This window comes from Rhyacophila brunnea, unplaced genomic scaffold (assembly GCF_057557595.1).
Source record: "Rhyacophila brunnea isolate RB1 unplaced genomic scaffold, BYU_Rbru_1.0 scaffold_63, whole genome shotgun sequence".
Classification (NCBI taxonomy): domain Eukaryota; kingdom Metazoa; phylum Arthropoda; class Insecta; order Trichoptera; family Rhyacophilidae; genus Rhyacophila; species Rhyacophila brunnea.
Window position 1 is genome coordinate 1,281,388 of NW_028233310.1, and position 9,722 is coordinate 1,291,109.

Sequence of the window (9,722 nt, forward strand, 5' to 3'; positions counted from 1 at the left end):
CCTATTCGGTTTGTGACTTCAGCCCTACGATTTGCCTTTTATGATATTGTGCTACCACCCCACCCCATGTCACGACATATGATATAATTTGTAATGATGGCATAATATCGAGAAAGTATAAAAACTAAATAAAGATCAAATGTAATATAACATGATGATAAGGAAAATACCATTATCTATACACTTCTAGGCAATAGTAAAGATTATTTAATTCATGTAATTAATCAAGAGTTTCCTAATTGAGTATGAATAGTAAAAATAATCACATTGCCTTCGAAACTTTTTTCTGAATTTAGTTGTTTTAGAGTAATATAATGAACAGTGAAACTTTCAGAAAAAATAAATAAGTAAATTGTGATTTTATTAAGAGACCCAATAATGTTATTATCATAATTTTACAATATAGATTTAAATGTACTCAAAATAATATTTATATCATCATGGCAAAATTTCAGTCTATGATAATTTTAAACATCAGTGCTAAATTTATTTTTCTTGGATCTGTCATCAATATTTTTTAAAAAATATCTTTACCATCGTAAGCGAACCAGTATTATAAAGTAAAATCTACAGATCAAATAAATTATACCTTAGTTTGCGATTTCTAGATAATCCAATATTTTCCAGGTTCAATTTTTGCGTGTGAAAACAAATATAAATAACAAACTAAACATCTTTTGAATTAAGGGACTATCTTAAAAACCAACTTAATTTGAGATTTAAAGAATGTAATGATGTTATTAAATATCCATCTAAAATATAAATAGAATAAACAAGTATATAAATAAAAAGGAGAGCCCATAAAAAAATATAGAACGGAAAAATAAAATACATAAAATTATCCCATTTTTCATGTGTAGAGATAGAAAATGTTGTATTAGTCGCATAAAATCATTTTTTCTATATTCTAGACTATATTTATGTGCTGTCATTATATCTTTTTATATTTCAAAATTAGATATCAATGTTACTATAAATATCTAAAGATCATAGAATAAACTCAAATTCCATATATTATAATTTCTAGTGCATATATTCTAGATATAACAGAAATTCATTTGAGTTTTTGTGTATCTATTACCATCGCAAAATTCAATCTAATATATAGACAAATTTTATGATGTAAAAACTAATATTTTAAACAAAGGACACAAACATAATTCAAAATAGTATCAAAGAGTCACAATTTTGAAATGGTCGATAAATACAATCAATCATAATGAAATTATGTAAAAAGGTTGGTTTGTAAATGAATTATCTTACGAAGTATAAGATGATCTATCGAGATTTTATTATATTCAATTATATCTTATCATATGAGAATTAGCAAATTCTATTTGTATACTTAGTATCCGACCAGTAAATATCGAAAAAATCAAATTTAATCGATAAAACTATGGTTATAAAGTCCATAAGATCCACGATAATTTTTGCATGATTTTAGACTATAGTTAAAAAAATGATTTATAAGTTTATGAGACATAAAAAGCATGCAAAAGTTTTGTTTAATCCTTTAAAAGCTTATATACAGTTATATATAGTTCCTGTTATCATTTATTAATATGTTACAAAAGCAAAATTTAATACACATAAAGAATTTTATTATAAAAATCATCATTATTTCGCACTAGTTTAGTTTAATAATAGTATTGTATAAAAGTAGTTTTTTTTTCTTTAAAGGATCTTCGATACCCAATTAAGATGCATTTCCTTTCGCTTGAAATAAAAATTGTAATTTGTTTCTATTCTTAACATATGAGACAGTTTTCAATACTTATCAATTGTATCTACTTGTTTTTTGCCACTTATATTTTAGTTCGTTTTTGTAATCTCATTCAAGTCTTTATATGCCACAAATTAAATCGGTTCTTTTTAAAGTGAAAAAAATACTTGATGCTTTTTTGCGAATAAAAAAATATCTAACCCCTCAAATATAATTATGAAACCAATTTTTTACTTAGTTGTTAATGAGTTACATATTAATGTGTTTACAAACATTAAAAATCGTTTATTTTTTCATATGCTCAAATACAAAAAAATTAATTTTCTTAGTTAGTTTTAAAAATAAATCCCCTAAAATACTGTACTGAAACAATAATCTTTTCGTATAAAATAAATTATATCTAAAATACGCCACCAAAAAAACCCAACGAAAACTAAGCTTATTACTTAATCATAGTAAACTAGAAATGTTATATTATAAATTTATTTTTGCTAATTTATGCAATAATTAAAAAAACCCCATACTTCTGATAAAACATTTCTAAATACTGTAAAAAACATTAGCCAGTGAAAGAATATCTTCAAGCTCGATTAGGTGTCATAAATTAACGCTGATTATTTTATAAATTAGACAAAAATACAATTCAATATTCAGATAAATAAAACATTTTATAAATACTATTATATTACTATTATATTACTTTTTGTTGTTTTTGGTTTTGATTAGCTGGCAATATTCTAATAGTTATTGATATAATCATTATTATAAACTATAAAATGATATTAACAAACAAAGTTATGTATTTTTATAATCCGTTTGAATTTTTATTGTTATTAAAATAGTATTTATTTTTATGCTAAGGAGTTATGATTATGTACTGTCTATTAGATTGTCCCTATGAATGTTGCATAATAAAAAATATTATTTAGGACATGAGTAATATATTTTTAGATAATAAAATGCATAAATCCTCTTACAAATTTATAAAATCTTTGACTGAATGGTAAAAATATATAGAATATATGTGCAACTTATATCCAAAGTTGCAACACGAATTGATTTCCCCCCCCCCTTTTTTTCTATTTCTGTAATTCAAATTATATATATGTTAAAGATGAAAAAATGCTTTATAAAATAACATACATTATTTATTTAATAAATTCTATTTGAGATGTTTGTTTATAAAATAGATATAACAATTAGTCGATATATGGCTCACATCTTTAGAATATAAAAGTAAATTACAAGGAAATCATCAATTTGAACATTTTTTTATCAATATATAAGTGATTTAAACATATTTATATTTACATTTGCAATATGGTATTAGAATGTGTATACAAGTGCAAATTTATAACGAGGATAAGTAATCATCAGCAAATAAAATAAGCAGAATAATATATCTTATAAAATTTATATATGCTGTCGAACCATGGGAATATACATAAATTAAATAACACCACGAAAATCATTTGAAAATACATTTTTTTTCACATTAACTTGTGCCACAAATGCATATTTCTGAAAAGTTTATTTTAGAGGCATAAAAGCATTTTTTATTTTCAAAGGATAAAAACAGATTACTAGACACAAAAAAAATACGAAAAAGCAAAAAAACTTTGGCATAATAGTCTTATTAAGAGCAAAAGACATATATAATAATCAACTTTACTTATTAACTTATAGATTGGATATATTAAATCTATAACCACGTGAAACTTTTTATATGGCCTATACAGATAAAAAAATTATGTTTGTTGTATAAAAATCAATAGTATAATATATCAGCAATATTATTATATACAAAAGCTTGTAATGTAACTAGGCTGTTATTTCAAGCAAAAAAAAATGCTTTAGAAATCCTTCTATTTGTTAAATATATAAAATCAACAACAAAAAAGTTCCAGTTGACTATGTTCAGCATGAAGTAAATTTTATATAAAGCCTTTTTTTCACTTTTTATTTCACAGTTTATGATTTGTAAAAACGGAAAAATACGACTTTTGCAAAAGTAAGAATTTTGACAACAAAATTTGTTGTGTACTTTTTATAAAAGAAATAGCGGAAATAATATTTCAATCATACAAAATTTATGGTATAACTATCTAAATAAAAAAAATAAAAAAAAAATCATTTGTGATAAAGAAAATATAATGATTATATTCTAAGTGTCATTAGAATATATATGAATGCTCTAATTACATTTTTAAGATAAATTCGGTTGATATTGTGTTGTATTGCTAAATACACAACAAAAAAATAGCATCAATATTACAATAATCGTATATAAAAATTTATATAATACATCTATATGTCTATATATATGCTTAAAAATTATGTTTGTTTAGATCTTATATTCATTATAATAAACGAGCTTATTATAATGAAAGATGTATTTTTTCATGCGTTATAAACATCGTATACAATTATAATTCACATCATACGTCTGGTTCTTTAGTAATATGCTTTTTAATACTATTTAAATATTATAAAAAAATAAATTAGTGCACATAATTTGTTGGTAAAAAATATATTAAAATATTTGTTTTAAAAAGCTATCAGATTCGATTTTTATTAATAAGCAATGTGTTCATATGCGATTTTAATGCCTAATATGTTTTTTTATTCTCGTTATCACATAAATTTCATAAGTTTATCTGATGTTGTTTGTATTAATAATTCATAAAATAAATTGTGAATGCCGAGGTGAAACATTTGACAAAAAAACATGTAGTATTTGAAAAACATTATCTAGACTATATATATGTCATATGTTTATTTTATTCTATATTCTTGTATATTATATGGTATAGAAAAAATGATTTTTTGAAAAAAAAACCTTTATTTGCTTTTTCTAAATTGTAATGCAACACACTTTTATATATGTGATTTTAACGTATTTTATAGCTTTTATAATATCTTTTATTTTTTTTACATATAACAAAGCTTTATTCTAATCTTCTTAAATAGTATAAATATTTTGGTGTTTTCAAAGCCAGTATGTATATTTTATTGGTCAATACACGGCTAAATTAAATTCAATATATACTGTGATAAATTTCGATCATCTTCAGAATTTCAATACGCTGAATATCACATTTTATTTAATATAAAAAATATAAGTATAAGTAGGTGTGAAATACATTTCACAACTGTATTACTGAATTCAGTTTCTATGCAGAAAATATGTGATTCGGTAATTATAGGACGAAAAGGCATATTTTTTTTGTATTTTTATGTTATTAATCAAATAAAACATGCTTTTTATATGTAAGTACAAAGGCTTGCGCTATAAAAATTATTTATGAATAAGAAAGACATGAAAAATTATGTATTTATTTTATATTACCTATAAAATTTTTTAGTAAACTATAACATTTTATATCTGTTATCTAAAAAAATCATATATATTTTTTTTATTGGTAATGTATATATTTTATTGTTGTTATAGCATATGATGAAAGACTATCTTTAGTAGTTATGACTTCATACATAGGTTAGTTTCTGAAAATATGATAATAAAAGAAACTCATAATATCTTATAGGCACGGATGTGTTTTCTTATGCGTAGTCAACAGAAAACATGAAAAATAGAAAAACTAAATGTGAGCTAAAATCGAAGTTCTTCCATCTCTGTAGCTGTTTTTATCATGATAAAAGATCTTTGTTTTTTAAAAATATTGATAGTTTCATATTAGCTATGTGTGTTTAAATATGATTACACGTAAGTCTTTATATGTCTTTTTTTAATTATTTTAAATACTTCTAATGTAATTTGTATTACGTCTTAGATTTGGCAAAAAAATGCAAACTTAGATTATAAATCTTGCTTAGCTAGAAATAAAAAAGCTGTAGGCATAGAAATATACAATTAAAACAAAAAATTCGTTAAAAGATGTAAAAATATGAATTTGATTTTTGTAATAAAATTATAAATTTAATTTATAAGAGTAAATCTATTATAGTTTGAACTCTAGGTTTAAAGCTATAAAATATACAAAAAAAATATTTGGGAAAATTATATATAATTATTAATTTTATTTAATAAATCTAAGATGCGTAAAAAATATTCGTTTAAAAATTTTATACTTAGATTTTATTTCTTTTCATTAATAAATCGAATAAGCGTGATTTGTGACCTCTTAATAAATTATAATTCACATATTTTATAAATTTATTTTATGAATGCTGACATGTTTTATCTTATTTAGATGTGTCTTTTGTGCCATTATCTATAAATAAATGTATAAAATAGCAAATTAAGCAATAATTAGAAAAGGGTAATAATATTTGTTATATTAAACTACAAACATATAATTACTTATTGTGCGTAATTAATACAAAAAGTTTGAATTTTCGATGGTCATTGATTTAATGATGTGATGGACATATTATATCTATATTCATTTTTAATCTGATTTTTATTATTATTCAAAAAATATATCCACATATATATCAAAATTATGTGGGTCTAACTGTCATTTTTTTGTTCTTTTTTAATATTAAATCTCTTTTTACCAAATAGCATTTAAAAAAATAAGCTACTACATTCTTTCTACGAAATAAAGGATTTTTTTATAATAGATTAGCTAAATATAATAAAAATATTCTCTGATATAAATCATCCGTTTAAAAATAATATAAACCAACCAGATTTTACATAAAGATATATCTATCTGATTATAGTTGTAAATATCAAATCAGTATATGAAACCATAATAAATTGATTGCGCATACATTACGAGCTCAACCAGATCAAATAATACAAAGATGCGTTTTTTTAGGCAATAAAAATGTCGATGAATTTAAAATCAACAATAAGAAAATGTATTTTATTGATTCCATAGCAATATTTCAGAAATTAATGGCGTAATAAATATCTTAAAATTGTGAATTTACAACACAGAATGATTTCGAAAAAGAAAATATACGTTTAAAAAAAATCAAATATATCAGACTTTTTTTGCAACAAATTAATTATGCTGCAGATATCATTAACTCTTAGGTAATCTAATAAAGTTTCAAAAATATATAAGCACACAAAGATCGATAAATACGCGTTTTATTCTGTATCAATGGATTCTATAGACAAGAACATTAAATATATTTTTTATAGGGTAAAAAATATTATGTAAAAACAAACATATACTAAATGTATCAAAAACAACTTTTAAGCTTACATAAAATATTTTTCTTTTAATAAATAGCATATATACAAAAATTAATCAAACTTTTTAAATTATGATATTGAATGATTTCTAAATATAGAATCTCTTCGATTCGTGTCAAAATTCAATGTCATTTTTAAAAAATATCCTATTATACAAATATTCATTTTATGAAAGTTCATTATACATTTTATAAAAGTCTTATAATTAATAGAAACGATAAATACATATGATAAACCACCATGAAAAAACGTTTACATACTAATTACACATTTAAAAGAGTATTTATGCTTTTTCAAAGTAAAATTTTTGCTATACGAATGTGATTAGGTTTTTTAATTGTATTACATATGTATAATTATGTTTGCAATGTATTTAATAATAAGGCTCACCATATCAATTTGATAAAATATATTTTACATCTCGAAAAAATATAAGTTTTGTACTATATACAAATGCTATTCAATGCCAGATATTTATAGAAATTATAAAAACTAATTTCCTATTAAATGAATATTTGCATATGAAGAGTATAATTGGGGTCATTTTCTTTAACTTCATAAGCCAACGATTTTAATAAAAAAATAATTATTTAAAGTAAACAGCATAGATAGATGGTATGAATCTAAAAGAATAAAAATGCAATATATTAAATATGATTAAAGCCAAAAAATACACTATTATTTATTCTTCATATTTCGAATCCTGCAACTATGTTTTAACTAATTAGCTACTACACAACAATAGCTACGCGAAGATTTCATAAATAATAGAGAGGATTTTTTTTTATTCAATTTGTTTGCGATAAACGCAAACATCCAATTACTCATATGTTTAATAAAATTATATGGCCTTTAATCTTTATTTTTTAAAAATAAAATACGAATAATTTTCATTTGTAATACATTCTGTTATGGGTATAATGTAAATTTTAATACCAAAATTAAAATTGGAAGAATTCAAATTATATTGTATTGATTCATATAATTTTTATACATTATTAATTTTTTCTAATAAATTAATTACTGCGGATTTTAAATTATAATTTATGTTCTAAATAGCTATAATCAAATATTTTATATGGTTAATGTATTTGGCTCTAATGTGGGGTTTTTTGTTATTTTAACCTTTTTATTTGTTTGATTTCTTCATTTTTATTTTTTATTATGAAACTCTGTATAATTTAATTATTTTATATGAGAATATTATTCCACAAGAAATTCGTATATTAACAATATAACTTATTCTCTGCTGTTTCATCATATCATTACTTCTTAATATACGTACAAACAATTCTTTAAGGACTTCTTAAATTTATTTGTATATATATAAAAAATCATATTATTAATATATTGTCAATGTATATATAAAGTTTTATGTTACTTTACATCTGAAAATATCCTTGATAAAACCATAGCAATAATTTGCATACAATTGACGAATTAACGAATGAATATTCCCTGCTTATATAAACCTACCTTTAAATTAGTGTATAAAATAATAATTTACTGCACATTACCCACCTCGTTAGAATTATTCTAGTTGTTGCATATTGCCCATGAAATTTGAGAGTATTTATGGAAGTTAATACACGAACTATACATTAAATATTTATCGTAAAACTATTTCACCATACTATAAGCCCGTTAAAAAATCAAGAAAAAAAAACAGATTTTTCTTGTATTTATTTTTGGCTGTTTTTCATATTGCCGATATAAAATATTACGGATAGTTTATGTCTTAAAATTTGGATTATAAAAAGATAAAACAAATAATAATGGAAATAAATTCTATATTTGCCTTAGATGTTGAATATATCTAAATAGACTATATTATTGATATATAGCAGATTTTTTTAACAAAAAACATTTCCTTTTTTCATTCTAAACCATAAGGATGATACATCCCATATTCGAATGTTCTAAACATTTTTTAAAAAGACTAGAATCTGTAATAACATATATAGAACCTAAAAAGTTTATATGATCTATAAATTCGATGTTTTATATGGTTGGAAGCATCAAAAAAGCATTATTTTTTTAAAATTTTATATAAATTACTATATTAAAAATGTAATAAATTTAAGGGGGTGCCAAAACAATGTTTTCTATGTTAGGAAATAACAAGTATAATCCAACAATTAACGGATACAAATGTAAATATAGCCCCTAAAAAAACGACTACATTTTGATGCTATAAGATATAACACCAAAGAAGATACATTATAGAAAAAGATTATATCCAGTTTATTTACGTGTAAGATATGAGGAATATAATAAAAAAAGAAAACGTGGGTTTTATTGCTGGAAATACAAAGCTGATATTCTTACATATGAATATTTAGATTGATATAGTTTATATCACCAAAAAAATATATGCGTATTAATATGAACAATTATGAATTTCAATAAAACTATGTATCTATAGAAAGCAAATTTAAAAATACTATTTTACACTGATATACACACATATCTTATCATAATGAGCATAAAAATTCTTTGCAGTAGGAAATGCCGCTGGTTTTTATGAGCATTATTACATCCAATATTCATGGCTGGGCATTAAAAAAACTCGACACATATTTTAAGCCAGGTGAATTAATGTTAAAGATGATATTAGTACAAATAAATTACATAGTACGGCAAAAAAATTTTTTTACGAAATTTTAGACATAGAAGATATATAGGTAATTTTAAATTAAAAATATAAATATGCATTAGTTTCTTAGAACATAAAAAATATTATGTATTTAAAATAAATTCAAGTGTTTAAATTAAAGATAAAAGCTTTAGATAACATATTTTAATATTTATATTGGTGCTAGCTGTGTT